A 17,699-nucleotide genomic window follows, 5' to 3' on the forward strand; every position below is an offset into this window, starting at 1 on the left:
TATACATGACTAACTTGGACTTTACATAATGTTGGTCTCAAGTAGTTGTATCATTTAACTGATTATTGACTTTCAGGATCCCCCATAGCTTATCTCATTATGGCATCAAACTCAGACTTTAAGTCTCTAAACTGGATCTCCAGATGAGGATGATATTTCTCTGATGTAGTTTCTTGAGTGCAGCAACCTGTAGCTAAAAAGATAGGTTATCTGTGACCTTCCCCTTGTCCCAACATAAAATGGTAAAACAAAAATAGGACAATTGCTTTAAAAAATACCATTTCAAAACAAGATAATAGAAGGCATATAACAGTCGCTAGTCCATAGCAAGTCTAAATAGAGCTGGCATATGTCCCAAGTTCTTGCTCTGGAAGCAATACATTTTCCTGATTAAGGTTTAAATTTGTTCCCTAGGAGTGATCCTCTGTGGCTTTTAACTTTATCTTTTGCACTTTGGGCTCCTTTTCTCATTCTTTCTTTCTTTTCTATGAGAAATAATTTTTGCTATTCTTTGCAGTGGCGTAGCCTGGTTCCTGATGTTAGAGGGTTAATAATTTAGAGACCTTTTGTATACTCACTTTTGTTTAACTGCTTTTTGTTTTTAAGTTCAATGATATTTAAAATTTGGGGGGCTTCCTATGAATTTTATTGAGATTCATTCACTCCGTTAGATAAAATACATAACCAGAAAATCCTTGAGACAAGTTCCACTTTAATTTGTTGGGAAGTCAAGATGCCATCGAAACCCTTACCGTTTTTAGAAGCCTTTTGACTAGTTGGCAAGGTCTATGAGACACCATTTTAAATCTTTCAGAGTTCTTAATGAACGGCCTCCATGCCACACACCTGATTTGATCTTCAACCTGAAAGCACGTGTAATAGTAGAGCCTGGATTTGATCTTTGCCCTGAAACTACTTATTTCTTGGAGAATCTTCTGCTGCCTGGAAAGGCAGAATGAGAATAGGTGTTATTTTCCAATCTAGCAAGTCTTAGTTTGAACTATTTCATCACTGCGTTTCTAGCCTTCACTAACAGGGTCTTTGCCTCTCTCCAGGTGTCTTCCCACCACTCAGTCTCATAGTAGTTTCAATGTCAATTACTAATTTCCATATAATAAACTACCCCAAAACTTAGTGGTGTAAAATAAGAACCATTTTTATTTTCTCAAGCCTAAGAATTAGGACAAGACACAAAGAGAATGACTTGTCTCTACATTGCAATGTATGTGGCCTCAGCTGGTATGACTCAATGGTCAAGGGATGTCTGAGATGGCTCAGACATTAAGTCACACATATAGAGCCTCAGTTCTGGCTGTTGTCTGGGCTCATTTGTTCTCCTCCACTTAGTCTTTCCACATGGCTAAACTGGACTTTCTCACAGCATGGTAGTTTCAGGGTTGTCAGACTCTTCACAACTTGGCCAGCTTCTATAGAGAGGAAGTTGGAGCTGTAATCACTTAAGGCTTGGATATGGAATTTCCAGACTTTAACATTTGTTTTATTCTTTTGGGAAAAGCAAGTCAGAAGGCCACCCAGATTGAAGGGCAGATGACAAAGATTCCACCTCTTGATTAGTAGAGTGTCATGCATGTTCATGGGGAGAAGGCATTGATTGATGGCAGCTGTCTTTGGAGATTATCCATCACAAAGGGTAATCCTGTTAAAGTATTAATCAGGTTATGCTATTCCTCTATTCCAAACCCCCCATGGTTCTTGCATCTCACTCTAATAAAAGCCAAATTCTGTTACAGTGGATATTAAGTCTCTAAGTGATTTGTACCCCTGATGTCTGCCATCTACTACTCTTCCCTTAGCTCACTGAGTCAGTTACACTGGCACCTTTCCTATTCATCAACCATATTACTATGTTCTTGTCTAAGAGTCTTTTACCTTGCTGTTCCTTCTTCCTAGAATGCTTTTCTCTCAGATATCACCCCCTTCCCCATACCTGCTTTGGGGTTTGGCTCAAATATCCCTGTTGCAATGAAGTTAATCCTTGACTGATGTACTTCAAATTGCAGCCTCACCAGCACTCCCTGTCCCAACCCTGTTTGGGAATTCAGACTGTTTTTCAGATTTTGGAAAGTAATATAGTGTGTTTACTATATATCATGTAATGACCAAGCTTATTCAGGTACTTCCTCAAAAGGGAATAAATACAGCTTACACATAGTCCAATGTTAGTTCAGCTTGTGTTTTGTTAATCAGTGAATTAAGGAGAAACTTTCAGTTTTTGGAGCTTTTTTGATTTAATATTTTCATATAAAGGACTATGGACTTGTATGTTTTATTGAATTATTTGATTATTAACATCTCCCTTCATTAGAATATGAACCACAGGAGAACATGCAGTTTTGTTATTTTATTCATTGCTATATTCCCATCACCTATTAATGCCAGGCATATGGTAGTCTCTCAACAAATATTTGCTTGAGTATTTAAAGCAATATTTAAAACAAAAATGAATGAGGGAATGAATGGATTAATGGATGCTAAGTAGTAGGGTACTGCAAAAAGAATGGAGAATAGAAAGACAAGCTAATTTCAAGGAATTTGATTTACCAGTGTTCTATTTATTCATTGAATTGATTTTGGCACTTCAGCAGTTAATAATTTTGAGTGCCTAATATGGGCTGGGGACTTTCCTAAATACTTGACCGGTCTTGATTGAGTGGGAGGAGCAGAGCACAGGGAAGAGTCAGAGAATGCCCAAGATTTTAACCACGAGAGTCAGGAAAGATAAACATGTTAGGAGCAGATATATATTACAGCTAACACATGGGGCAAGGTAGGGGAATGGATGAACTTGATTTTGGAAATATCACTATTGAGCTAAAAGTGGAATAAACTACTTAAAATGTCCTGTAAGTGATTAGAAGTACTAGATTGAATATTGGATAAGCTATTTGTACAAGACTTGGGTTTGTGAATTAAGTAAAGAATTATTGGTTAAAACAAATGGTCAGGATATTTCCCCAGGAGGCAAATGTATATATAGATGGCTTAGGGTCACATAAGACAACTAGAGGGACTGTCACTGAGCTAAGCACCCTGAAAGAGGAGATATTCAGGAAGGCCTTCGAGGAGGAACTGACCAGCTCCCAGGTCTTCAAAAGAGAAAGATAGGCTTTTTACACCTCCTAGCCCTTGCCTTCCTGTCATACTTGCTCTGTCTGCTGCTCTCTAGAGGGATTTTAATCCCTCATATGCTTATTCTTACATATTCATCTTTAAAGACTCACTTTTTCTGTGACATTTTCCTCGCAAGATGCCATCTTTACCTCCTGTCTTGCCTCACACCTTTCCTTTGTGTGTTCTCCACCTGATAGATACTTCTCTCACAGTATCTGCAGTGTTTCACTGTATTTATCTGTGTTCATATTGCCTCTCCCGCAGGTAAATGATAAAGGTCATAGATGAGAAGAATTGTGATGGTGGAGTTGGAAGGGCTGAAGTTTGAGAAACACTGCATCCTTATGTGTCTAACACCTTGCCTGGCACATAGTAGACCTATAACAATGTTATTCTTGTTGTCAGTGATCCAACATATATTCCTGAGGGGTCAAGTTAGATCAGGTTCTGAGAAAAGGAGTTTGACCATATTTGACTCATAGGATATTACTGGTGATCACATGGCTTTTGGGAAACTATTCCCGGCATATTTCCTATTATCAGGATCAGGAAGGGAAATAGAATTTTCTGGGGATGTACTTTAGGCCAGGTTACAAATAGAATCTTTAACTTCCTTATTAGGAGTGTGAGTTTTAGAGAACTGAAAACAAATAAGTTTGTTTAATATTTTGTGCCAGTTTTATTATAGAGGGGATAATTTTATAAATTTGCAAAGTAAATGCTTCAGTAAATGAAAGGAAATTAAAACAAGGCACACCATATTCTCTAAATTCCTTCAAACAGAAATCCTTTCATTTTCTTTATTTTATTTGCTGAGTATTTTGAGAAGGTATTTCAGTAGGACAAAAAAGATGAGAGAAATTGTGTGAAAATAATAGTATTGCTGAAATTTAATTTATTTAGTGTCTCTTCTCCTGAGGGTTTAAGAGAAGAAATATGGTTTCTTCTCTTGTTATGCTGTTAAAAAAACTTGCAGTTACCTCAAATATCAGATTAAAATCTGTATTTGGTATCTTTAGATTCTACTCCTGAAAAGCAAGATCCTTGTAAAGAACCTCTAAAACTGGAAAGATGTGGTTATGCTGATGGCTTATTTGACTTGATATTGAGGCATTCATCTTCTAAACCTTGGCCTTTCTTAAGTCAAGCCATATTACTCTGAGCTGCTGCAACTTATAAAGTATGGCTTCCAGGCTAAGGTGTTTAAACCAAAGAAGCTAACAGCACACCAAAAGTTCTAAACAATAGTGGATATTTATGGATCACTTTCTCTGTACATGGCTCCCTGCCAAGTGCTGTGAAGGATAAAAAGATGCAGCACATTTGATTCTCTTTAGGAACTTATTATCTAGTGGAACAATTATTGTTTGCATGTAAACAGCTGAGTGTCCAGGATACTGAACTACTCTCTGCCCCTAAACACAACACACTTCCTTTCATAGCCAAATATTTGGACATGTCTCTCTCATTGGAATGCACTACTTCATCCAGTATCTCTTCCTTGCCCCCTTCTCCTGACTCGCCTGGTCCAGAAATCTCAGTCTGATAATGGCTTCTCTGGGAATATTGTCCTAAATATCCAGAGTTGGGTTAGGTGTCTTTCATTCTTAACTTCATTCCATAAATATTTCAATAGTTAACATTTATTTTCATCCATAGTCCCAAGTACGTTAACATATGTAGCCTTGTCAAACTCATGAGATACTTTCCTTCCCACTTTTCAGATAAGTAAACTGAAGCACCAGGAAGTGTGGTGACTGGTGCAGGGACTACCAGTAAGAAGTGGTGGAAATGGAGCTTGAACTCAGGTTTCTCTCTCGAGCATGCCCACTTCCTATAGAGGGTGCTACCTTGCTGGTGCAATTAATAAGAATTATAAAGATTAAAAGAGAGGAGGTAAAATTTTCATTATTTATAGATGAAAGCCATACAAATTAACAAGCTACTAAAACAAATGAGAGAGCTCAGAAAAGTTGCCAGACCAAAGATTTTTAAAAATCAATAACATTTTTCAATAGTAAGTAAAGCATTAGCTAACATAACACAACAGTAAAACAAACCAGAAACACAACCTTCCCCAGTAGGAGCACGCTTGCTGCAATTAAATATGGTTTATTTGAGGATCGTCTGGATGGCTCAACATCAGAAAATCTATCAAAATAATCTTAAGGATACAGGAAAAGTTAGTGTAATTTCTGAGAAGAATAAAAATAGATGGAATTTTCCAAAACTGACTAAAGTATATCTATGAAAAATCTATAGTAAACATCAAATTTAATACAGGGCTCAGAAAAACATTTTTTGTTTTACATTTTGGGAGACGATGAGGATGCCAGTGTTGGCACAACTATTCAGTAAAGTGACGAAGACAAAAATAATAATGACCATTCATTTGTATTGAGTGTTTACCTATGTGCCAAGCAGTATAAAAGCAAGTGTGGTGGATTAGCCATTGGTGCAAGGAGATGGTGAAACTCCCATCTTCCTACTCCTCCAAGGTAGAAGTGATAATTGAACTACAGTGAGCCAGGATGAAATGGAGTTGTTGCAGAGCAATTGTAACTAGGATGTTTAATTTATTGTTCTGACCCAGAATGTAGCTATTTGGATATCATGGAACGGAGCAAATTACAATGTAGTAGAATTTGGGTGGTAGCGGTGATGGTGTAGGATAGTTAGATCTAAGCTGTGAGATGAAAAAATCCCTCAATATCTACTAGTAACTGCGCTTTAGATATAGTCAATACATATGGAGGTGCAAGCCCCAAACATACTGTTATTATGGATTTTATGGATGAAGCAGAGCCCTTTTGAAATTGAAGTTAATATGGAGAAGCAGCACAATGCATAGCATATGCTTTGTGCTATGTTAACTGAATGAACTTCTGGTGAAGAATTAAAGTGGGGATCCAAAACACATTGTTAAATTTCAATTTAACCTCTTTATGTAAAATTGAACAATACATTTAATTTCTCTGCACTTATTATTCTCTTCTTGAAAATTAAGATAATTAGACCAGAGAAAATCCCTTTGGTGTTGAATCTGGTGGTTTAGGGAACCAACATAACATGGATGGATTCTATCATATGCTGAGATTTTCAACCTGTGATCTTTATAGATGTTACTTAGGCACTGGAAGGGACTTTAGACACCTCCAGTCTAATCTCCTTATTTTAAAGACAAGATAACTGACACTTAAAGACATAAAGTACCTTGCTAGTGTCACATAGCTGTTTAAAGGCAGAATCAAGCCTAGGGTCCAAGTCTCTAGACCCCAGTCCATTCCATGGTTCTGGTAAGATTAGGAAAGCTCCAAATTTCATCAAGAGGTTCTCAATCTCAATTTTACATGAACTACAGTTTTGGAAATTGTAATATGTTAATCATGAATAGATGGGAATGATGGTAGCCTGTATGGAGTATAATAAAAGAATAGATGGTGAACACTTCCACCATTATTTACACAACACATCCAAAGAGAGAGATTCCACGGTGTGTGTGTGTATATATATACACACCATATATACATATATATACACACACCATCTATATATATACATATATATAAACACATACATATACACATACACAATGAAATACTATTCATCCATAAAAATAATAAAATCACGTCTTTTGCAGCAACATTGATGGAATTGGAGGCCATTATCTCAAGTGAAACAAATCGAAACAGAGGGTCAAATGTGGTATATTGTCACTTAGAAGTGGGGGCTAAGTGATGTGTACACATGGACATAGAATGTGGAATAATAGTCATTGGAGAATCCAAAAGGTTTGGAGGATGGAAAGAGGTTGAGGGATGAGAGATTGCTTAATGTGTACAATGTACGTTATTGTGGTGATGGTTACACTAATGGCCCATACTTTACCTCTATGCAATATAGCCATGTAACAAAACTGCCTTTGTACTCCTTAGATTTTATTTTTTTAAATGAATGTTTGTGGTCCCACCACATGGACCACATTTAATGTTAGTTTCCTAGAAGTATGTTTTATAACTGAATGGAGATAATTTTCTATATTGTATTCCAACCCAGATGATATATATATATTCGGTAAGATTTTTTAATTTTCTTTGTTCTCACTCTGTATTTGTCAAAAATTAATTTTATTAATAATTTGGTCATGTAAGTTAATAATGCGGGCTTAGTTACTCAGGGATTGCTCTGGAGCAATAAAAAGTTACTCACTTCTACCTTCTATACCCCTTCATGTTTCACTCCGCCACTGCCAATAAAACCCTCCAAAGAAATCCGACATCTTAGACTACAAAAAATGCAGCCATCTTGGGAAACCTGTAGCAAGTACACCCAGCAGAAAGGGTCAAAATCTTAAAGATTGTAACAAATCTGTAATCCCACAGAAGGGATGAGGCATGCCAAGTGTTTGATGTCTACAAAAACCATTTTCCTTAGACAAAAGCTGAAAGGTATAGGAGAAGTAATATAAAGCAGAGAAAAATGAAAAGCAAAAATTATAAAGAAGACAAGAATGGCAATCTATTTATAATAATAGTTTTGATAACTACCATTTAGATAAGAATAGTTAATGAGGCCAGTGAAAGAAGAGATAAAGTACTAAAACGGACTATTCTCCTATTGTGAGGACAGGATCTCTGTTAGCTCTGTCTCAGATAATTTGTACAGCCCAAGTGGAGAAGGAAGAACCAGCAGTGCTATAAAAGATATGTTCTGCTGTCCAATCTAGGGAGAAAAAAGCAACCACACTGACCACATTAGAGCTCAGGAGTCCAAACACTGCTAGTTGCCAAATAAACTTTATTAATAGAGACAACCTCCCCCTTAGCAGTTTTATAGGCACTATTGCTTTTTTATATAGACTTGAGAAGGTTAGTTTACTTGTCAGAAAGTAGGCTGGCAAGCATTGTTTTAGAAACAAGACGTTTGGGACTGCTACAGAGATCCAATGCTCAGGCGAAATCACGTGATACATTTCATGTGAAGCTAAGTATTTGGAACAAGAGATGCCAGAGGTCTAATCAGCAAGAATAATAAACAATTAGAAGAACGGCAGCCAAGCCTAGAGAAACTGTCTGGAGAAAGAGTACTGGAGGATTTGTGGTCTAATGTGCATTTGTGCTTAGTAAAAGATTAGCTGTTCCTAGATTTTTAAATTTAATTTTAAGTGTTATTCCTGAGGATTATGGTAATCGCATCTCTTTGCTTCTGTAAGGGACTGGTGAGAAGCAGTAGCAATATTTGAATCCAGTTATTTGTGAGTGGGAGATGTACTATATCATTAGGTGTCATTTTCACCAAATATGTTATTATCAGCAGGTAATAAGAAATGTGCATCATTACAAATTCTCATCTGGTATTTTGTGCTAAAACAGACAAGGTATGTCTTCTGTGGCAGCACTGAGTGATCACATAGAGACTGGTGTCAAAAAATGGCTCTTATAAATTACAGGATACATTTTAATAGTTAAACAATTATCTAAAGAGGCACCACTGGAAAATTGTTTAGTAATAATTGGCTGATTTTTATGATGAAGGATAATTCAATTAAAAAAATTATTTACAGCCTCCTTTGGTTCAGAAACTGTGCCATGCTTTGGGCATTCTAAATGAATTTTGTCTTCCAGGAGTTCATCTTCTAAGCAGCTTTATGGAGAATGTCATAGTTTTTTCCCAAATTTTCTTCATATATGATTAGACAAAATATTTAAATCTGTGCTATATAATATTTTGTGGTTTTTGATTTTAATTTTATGAGTGGATAATATATTCCCATGGTTTAAACTTCAAAGGGTTCAAAGCGCTTTCCAATTCCCTTCTATAGATGCAACCAGTGCTATCATTTTCTAGTGTACGTCCTTACAAATGTTTTGTGCAGACACACAAAAATGCACATATATATTTAACCATTCCCCTTTCTGAAAACAAATACACACTGTTGAGTTACCTTTTTCTTTTTACTTAAAAAATACACCTTGGATATATTTTCATGCTAATATTAAAAAAAAACTTCCCATTCTTTTCTATGGATGTATAATATTACATTGCACGCATGTATTATAATTTACTTAAGCAGTACCCTACTGATGGACATTTAGGTTTTTTCCATTCTTTTGCTATTACAGGAAATATTCACAGGAGTAATTTCAACACTGATATTCTAAAGTGAGCTAGAGTGACTGCATTCCTGTTTCCCAGCCCATATTCCATAGAACACAAGTCTCATGAGATGTTCAATATCCTAAAGGGTTCTATAGTTAAATAACTTTGATTAACTCTGGGTATTTGTTGATGTTTATAGTGCACACTGTCAAATTAAAAGAAATCTTGCAATAATCTGCTTCGATGTAATCCAAATGTTTCCCAACCTCACATTTTCTCAAGGAACAAAATACACTATTGTTTTAGGTCAGGTTCCTGGGAAGCAGACTGAGATAGAAATATACATGCAAGAGGCTTACTGGGGCATGTTCTAAAGAACAACACCTGATGGAAGTAAGGGCAGATCAAAACAGGGTGGGCAGAGGGAGAAGTTGGACTGTGATGCAGTTGCAACAATGGCCTCACTGGATCCCATGGGGAGCCCTCTAGAGGCAGGATGGCCCTTTGGGGATGTTCCAACTCTGGAAGGGAAGCAGGCGAGATTCCTGGAAGGGAGAGCTTTCTTCCATTGAAAGCATTTCTCAGGAGGGGCTCAGCTATGAGCTGTCTGCTGGAACAATGAATTTCATTGTTCACTACGATTCTGTATAGAATCTTCAAATTTTTAAAGGAAATGCTTGTCAGTTCCTAGAGTGTCTTGCTGATCAGAGCAAGTCACTTGGTCTCCAGGGACTCAGTTTCTTGCTGTAGAAATATGGATGCTGAGCTGAAAGTTCTTTAGAGTTTATAACATTCTTTGCATCTATTTCCATCTCAGTATGTGCTAATTAAATTCCAAGGTCAGACGTAAGTTTTCCCAAAGACATACTTGGCCATATAGAGGCCTATGATGTGAATAGATAAGCTCTAACTTTTTAATATTTCTGCTGTGCAGTTATGGAAAAAAAGCGCATTGTTATAATGCTTTCAAGTATATGTTACTTAACTTGGGGTAGACTCTTGGGGCAAAATTGCGTAAGAGCTGAATTAGAGATTTTTATTAAAATATAAAAATATATATTTTAAATGTTTTGGTTACCTCTTGTTGGGTGTTTGCTGAAGAAGCTAGCTTGCTATCTTCCTAGGAACATTGGCCCATATTGATAAAATTGAAGGAATATACTGGCATAGGGTATAAAAGAGAGAGGAGCATAACTGGCTTTAAAGCACATTCTTAGGAGCTCTTATTTATTCTCCTTTTAGAAGCTCAGGAAACAAACAGGTATAGACAAATAGCTATAGCAATTTCTCAGGGACCTTCAATTTGGGAATCAGATGGGTCTAAATGCCTATCCTATGTCATTTATGGTACTTGTGAATTTCATTCTCATGCTCCTGCAGGTTTAATCAATTGTGGTTGTTACTGATGGAAGCTTGTTTCCTGGTAGGAGAGGCGAAAGGGCTCAGGGAATGGGCCTCTCTTAAGTGTGCCTGGTAGAGTTGATGAAGGTTCATAAAGAGGATGGAAAATATATCCAAGAAAAAGAAAATGTTCTTTTAAGATAAGGAAATGGGAAGTGAAATCAAATTTAAGGCGGTATTATACAAACATGATGCAGAGAGAAAAGCAAAAAGGAAAAAAAAACAATTCTAAGATTGGTGGCTGTATGGGTGTAAGATCAACTTTTAAACTGAATGTAAGTTTTTCTAAAAAACCTTAATCTTTTTTTTCAACACAAAGCTTCATAAGGATTCTTGGATCATACTGAAATTTGTTTAAGATGTTTCTTAATTTATTTTATAAAATAAAAGTTGTACTACTTTACTTTTTTAAATGGCATAATAAGTTGGATTACCCTTATAAAAAACATAGAAGTTACACTGTTTTTAGATTTTCTAATCACATAATCTGTTGACATATTTATACCCCCCCATCACATATACCTTAAAATATTATACTATATTATGATGTTGTGTTTTACTACTTCGTATTTGAGTGGAGACTTTGCCACCTCACTTTTAGAATAAACGTTTACAACTTATTTTCAACAACTTCTTCAGACTTGGTCAATAACTTAATATCAAACACACAAATACATTTGACAACACGTGTGCTTTGTGATATTTTGTGATAAAGAGAAAGGCAATTTACTAGAGAGCTATATGAAGCATTATAGGTTTTAAAAAATGATATATGATTTTTTTCTCCAAAACGATGTAGCTCTAGTCAGCAAGGACATGAGTTAAATTATGGGGAACTCTGAGGATTGTAGAAAAGATTTCCCCAAGAAGTTCAGTCTTGACTTATGCAGCTTTCTCCATATGAGTCTTCCTGTTTTTTTATAGCATGATCAGGTATGTAGGTAACCATAAATCTGAGGAAGGGAGGATTACTCAATACATAATTATTAATCCTCTTATCCGTACCTTTGACTCTTACAGAATCCATTCCAATATATGGCCATGTGGTTCTTTGGAGCAATGTTCCATCATGTTCCATGCTGCTGACATCACACGGAGCACAGAAATCAATGTTAGCAGATAGCCAGCCCATACAAGATCGTGTAAGTAAAGTTTTAAAAGTTTTATCATGCAATACAGATACTTTTATGTAATAGCATAACTAATAATAAGGAAGTTGTAGCAAAACAGGTGAAGTTATATATACTCAGAGCTTTTAAAATGAGCATCTTGGTTTAAAAAATATACCCTTTGTTATTGCATGCTTAAAGCATATATTTGAGGTCACGGAATATTGCACATAATTTTTTTTCTGAAAAGAGCCACTTAGTAAATATTACAGGCTTTGTGAGTCAAATGCTCACTGTCACAATGAGTCAACTCTGCCCTATTACCTGAAAGCAGCAATAATCGTGTAGGTGTATGGCTATGTCCCACCAGAACTATTTACGAAAACAGGCGGCTGATGAGGGTTGACCTCTGGGTCATAGTTTGATAGCTTGTCAATTCTAGGCATATAAAATGACAGAATTGTGCATATCACTTTCTGTATATTACTGGGTTAATTTTGAAAGAACTTGCGTGCTTAAAATTAAATAATAAGTGTAATCAAACTAATTTTTGAATGAGTTTATGTAAGGATATTAGAAGATAATATAGATTAGATTTTTTAAATGACTAATTGAGACTTTTGAGGAGTATTTTAGAAAAATGTAAGGTCAAGTTCAGTCTCGATAACTAAACAAAATATTGTAAGGTATAACTTGATGATGGAGATATATTCTAAGAAATGCATTGTTACACAATTCTGTTGTGGGAACATCCTAGGCTGCACTGACACAAACTGAGATGGTATAGCCTATACATGCCTAGTCTATATGGTATAGCCAATTGATTCTAAGCCACAAACCTGTACAGCATGTTACTGTACTGAATACTATAGGCAATTGTAACAAAGTGATAAGTATTTGTGTATCTAAACATAGAAAAAATACAGTAAAAATATAATATAAAAGATAAAAAATTATATCCTGCATAGGCCACTTAAGATGGATAAATTTTACAATACTGGAAGCTGCTCTGGTTGATTCAATGAGTGAGTGGTGGGGGAATGTGAAAGCCTAGGACATTACTTGACACTACTGTAGACTTTATAAACACTGTACACTTAGGTCCTACAAAATTTATTAAAATATTTTTCTTCTTTTAATAATAAATTAACTTTAGATTATTATAATTTTTTAAAGTTAAGAAACAAACATTTTCTTTAACTTTTTGACTTTTGTAATAACACAACTTAAAACACATATTATACAGCTGTACAAAAATGCTTTTCTTTACATCCTTATTTTGTAAGCTTTTTTCTGTTTTTAAAAATTTTTAATTTTTACTTTTTAAATTTTTTTGTTAAAAACTGAGACATAAACCCACACATTAGCCTAGGTCTACACAGAGTCAGGATCATCAACATCACTGTCTTTCTCCTCCTCATCCTATCTCACTGGAAGGTCTCCAGGGGCAGTAACACACATGGAGCTGTTATCTCCTATGATGTCAATGCCCTCTTCTGGAATATCTCTGGAAGGAACTACCTGAGGCTGTTTTACAGTTAACTTTTAAGAAAATATAAGTAAAAGGAGTACACCATAAAATAATGATAAAAAGTATAGTATAATAAATACATGTGCACAATGTGCAGGTTAGTTACATATGTATACATGTGCCATGTTGGTGTGCTGCACCCATTAACTCGTCATTTACATTAGGTATATCTCCTAATGCTATCCTTCCCCCCTCCCCCCACCCCACAACAGTCCCCAGAGTGTGATGTTCCCCTTCCTGTGTCCATGTGTTCTCATTGTTCAATTCCCATCTATGAGTGAGAACATGCGGTGTTTGGTTTTTTGTCCTTGCGATAGTCTACTGAGAATGATGATTTCCAATTTCATCCATGTCCCTACAAAGGACGTGAACTCATTATTTTTTATGGCTGCATAGTATTCCATGGTGTATATGTGCCACATTTTCTTAATCCAGTCTATCATTGTTGGACATTTGAGTTGCTTCCAAGTCTTTGCTATTGTAAATAGTGCCGCAATAAACATACGTGTGCATGTGTCTTTATAGCAGCATGATTTATAGTCCTTTGGGTATATACCCAGTAATGGGATGGCTGGGTCAAATGGTATTTCTAGTTCTAGATCCCTGAGGAATCGCCACACTGACTTCCACAATGGTTGAACTAGTTTACAGTCCTACCAACAGTGTAAAAGTGTTCCTATTTCTCCACATCCTCTCCAGCACCTGTTGTTTCCTGACTTTTTAATGATTGCCATTCTAACTGGTGTGAGATGGTATCTCATTGTGGTTTTGATTTGCATTTCTCTGATGGCCAGTGATGATGAGCATTTTTTCATGTGTCTTTTGGCTGCATAAATGTCTTCTTTTGAGAAGTGTCTGTTCATATCCTTTGCACACTTTTTGATGGGGTTGTTTGTTTTTTTCTTGTAAATTTGTCGAGTTCATTGTAGATTCTGGATATTAGCCCTTTGTCAGATGAGTAGGTTGCAAAAATTTTCTCCCATTTTGTAGGTTGCCTGTTCACTCTGATGGTAGTTTCTTTTGCTGTGCAGAAGCTCTTGAGTTTAATTAGCTCTGATTTGTCAATTTTGGCTTTTGTTGCCATTGCTTTTGGTGTTTTAGACATGAAGTCCTTGCCCATGCCTATGTCCCGAATGGTAATGCCTAGGTTTTCTTCTAGGGTTTTTATGGTTTTAGGTCTAACATTTACGTCTTTAATCCATCTTGAATTAATTTTTGTATAAGGTGTAAGGAAGGGATCCAGTTTCAGCTTTCTATATATGGCTAGCCAGTTTTCCCAGCACCATTTATTAAACAGGGAATCCTTTCCCCATTGCTTGTTTTTCTCAGGTTTGTCAAAGATCAGATAGTTGTAGATATGCGGCGTTATTTCTGAGGGCTCTTTTCTGTTCCATTGATCTATATCTCTGTTTTGGTACCAGTACCATGCTGTTTTGGTTACTGTAGCCTTGTAGTATAGTTTGAAGTCAGGTAGTGTGATGCCTCCAGCTTTGTTCTTTTGGCTTAGGATTGACTTGGTGATGTGGGCTCTTTTTTGGTTCCATATGAACTTCAAAGTAGTTTTTTCCAATTCTGTGAAGAAAGTCATTGGTAGCTTGATGGGGATGGCATTGAATCTATAAATTACCTTGGGCAGTATGGCCATTTTCATGATATTGATTCTTCCTACCCATGAGCATGGAATGTTCTTCCATTTGTTTGTATCTCTTTTATTTCATTGAGCAGTGGTTTGTAGTTCTCCTTGACGAGGTCCTTCACGTCCCTTGTAAGTTGGATTCCTAGGTATTTTATTTTCTTTGAAGCAATTGTGAATGGGAGTTCACTCATGATTTGGCTCTCTGTTTGTCTGTTATTGGTGTATAAGAATGCTTGTGATTTTTGTACATTGATTTTGTATCATGCACATTTACCCTAAAACTTAAAGTATAATAAAAAAAAAAGATAAAAAAAAAATAAGGAAAACAAATCTAAAACTCATTCAAAAGAAAGACTTGAGGAAAAATGTAAATAATTTTAATGAAGAAGAATAAAGAGGTCATTATAAAATAATATTTTAATTTAATATTTAAATATATAATATAATATTAAATAATATAATAAAACTACAATATTTTAAATATTTTGGGAGTGGCATAAGAATTAAATAACAGAAAAATTGAGCCTTAGAAGGCTAAGAAACAGACCATCCCATGCACATCAACTTAGTTATGTTAGAGTATTTCAACTCAAATTCAATGAAAAGAATCCTTCCAATAAATATACAAAATTTGTTAACTATTTGGAGGGAAAGTTAGATCTCTATTGCAAACCATACACCAAAATAAATACCAAATTGGCTGAAGAGTTAATTGTAAAAACTGAAATCATAAAAGAATTAGGTAAAATAAAGGATAAATCCAAAAGAACAATTAATAACTCTACACAACAACATTGATGCATCCATCTTAAGTGCATGTTGCTAAGTGAAATAAGACAGTCCGAGAAGCCTACATACTATATTATTCCACTTATGTGACATTCTGGAAAAGGTAAAACTATAGAGATGGCAAAGACTGTGGTTGCCAGGGGTTTGGAGATGAGGGAGGGTTAAAAAGGTGAAGCACTGGGGATTTTCGATGGCTATAAAATTATTCCATGTACATTCCTGGGGAACCTGGTGCTAAACCATTCTTGGACAACCTGCTTCTGGGTCACGGTTTTGTACATAGCAGAGTGGCTCTCTTGCTGTGATTATTGAGTCAGCCCTTGACATAAGGGTGTGTAAGATATAATAAAGATAAAACACCAAGTATAATTTTAACAAGCAAAAAATATAAAAATAAATAAAATTATTTTATATAGTACTACAGTGGTGGATACATGACACTGCATTTGTTAAAATCCATATAGCACCTTAAAAATACTAACCAGGAGGGGAGGGGATGCCAGAATAAGTTGGAACTGTGAGAAAACAGTCTAGCTGTGTTACAAATGTTTGATATAACTTGTGTAAAGTACAACAATGTAGGGGCAAGGAAAAAGACTTATTGACCTAAGTAAGTGGAAATGACTGGAACCATAAAACTAAAAACAAATAAAACTGTATATAGCACTGAAAAAAAAATACATAAACCAGCAACATAGTTATAATCAAGTATTATGTACTGCATATAATTTTATGTTATACTTTTATATGACTGGCAGCACAGTAAGTGTGTTTCCACTAGCATCACCATAAATTGAACAATGCACTGTGTTACGACATTATGACGTTAATGTGGTTTGGATTTGTGTCTCCATTGTTGGAGGAGGGGGCCTGGTGGGAGGTAATCAGATCATGGGGCAAACTTCCCCCTTGCTGTTCTCATGATAGTGAGTTCTCACGAGATTTGGTTGTTTAAAAGTGTGTAGCACCTCCCCCTGCTCTCTTTTCCTCCTTCTCTGGCCATGTAAGACATGCCTGCTTCCACTTCACCTTCTGCCATGATTTTGTTTCCTGAGGCCTCCCCAATCATGCTTCCTGTATAACCTGCAGAACTGTGAGTCAATTAAACATTTTTTTCTTTATAAATTACCCATCTCAGGTAGTTTTTTATAGCAATGCGAGAATGGACTAATACAGAAATCTTTGTCACCAGCTGATAGGAGTTTTCAGATCCATTATAATCTTATGGGACCACCTCATTGTATATGCAGTCTGTCATTGACTGAAACTTCATTATGGGGCATGTGACTTTAAAGCCACAGAAATAAATCCAAGCATCTGGCTTCTTACTGGTAAAGTGAATATGTACATTTCATTTTCACTTTCAGTTATAATTTCTAATTAACACCCTCAGATAGAATTCTGTAGCATGTATACTAGATCAAGATAAACAGTAGAATAAGTAAAGGACTTTAAGGAAATTGAAACATTTTAGAAGAACTCTAAGAGAAAAAAGGCAGTTTATTTTTCCGTCATTTTTAGTTTGAGAAAATACAATAACTATAAATTCAAAGAAAAAAACACGGAAATCATGTTCTTTGACTGCAATTATTTATAAACTGAAACTTACCCCTTAACTTCATAAACTTCCTAGAAATTATTGTTTCTTGGAATTTTTTTTTTTTTTTGGAGATGGAGTCTTGCTCTGTCGCCCGGGCTGGAGTGCAGTGGAGCGATCTCGGCTCACTGCAAGCCCCGCCTCCCGGGTTCAAGCCATTCTCCTGCCTCAGCCTCCGGAGTAGCTGGGACTACAGGCGCCCGCCACCACGCCTGGCTAATTTTTTTTGTATTTTTAGTAGAGATGGGGTTTCACTGTGGTCTCGATCTCCTGACCAAGTGATCCACCCGCCTTGGCCTCCCAAAGTGCTGGGATTACAGGCATGAACCACTGCACCCAGTCAGTGTCTTATTGATACACACAGATTAGGTATTGCTACCGTTGAGGGGTTAAAAAAGAAGCAGG

General features: G+C 36.0%; 1 protein-coding gene across 6 annotated transcripts in view; it reads left to right on the forward strand.

Moving 5' to 3' along the window:
- Positions 1-17,699, forward strand: part of IL15 (interleukin 15) — a 106,959-nt gene that overhangs the window by 12,774 nt on the left and 76,486 nt on the right. For all 6 annotated transcript variants that reach the window (XM_063664141.1, XM_054485946.2, XM_054485949.2 and 3 more), the window contains one exon: positions 11,653-11,774. The gene's annotated coding sequence lies outside the window, so the exon portion shown is untranslated. The remainder of the gene's footprint in view (positions 1-11,652; positions 11,775-17,699) is intronic.

This window comes from Pongo pygmaeus, chromosome 3 (genome assembly GCF_028885625.2).
Source record: "Pongo pygmaeus isolate AG05252 chromosome 3, NHGRI_mPonPyg2-v2.0_pri, whole genome shotgun sequence".
Classification (NCBI taxonomy): domain Eukaryota; kingdom Metazoa; phylum Chordata; class Mammalia; order Primates; family Hominidae; genus Pongo; species Pongo pygmaeus.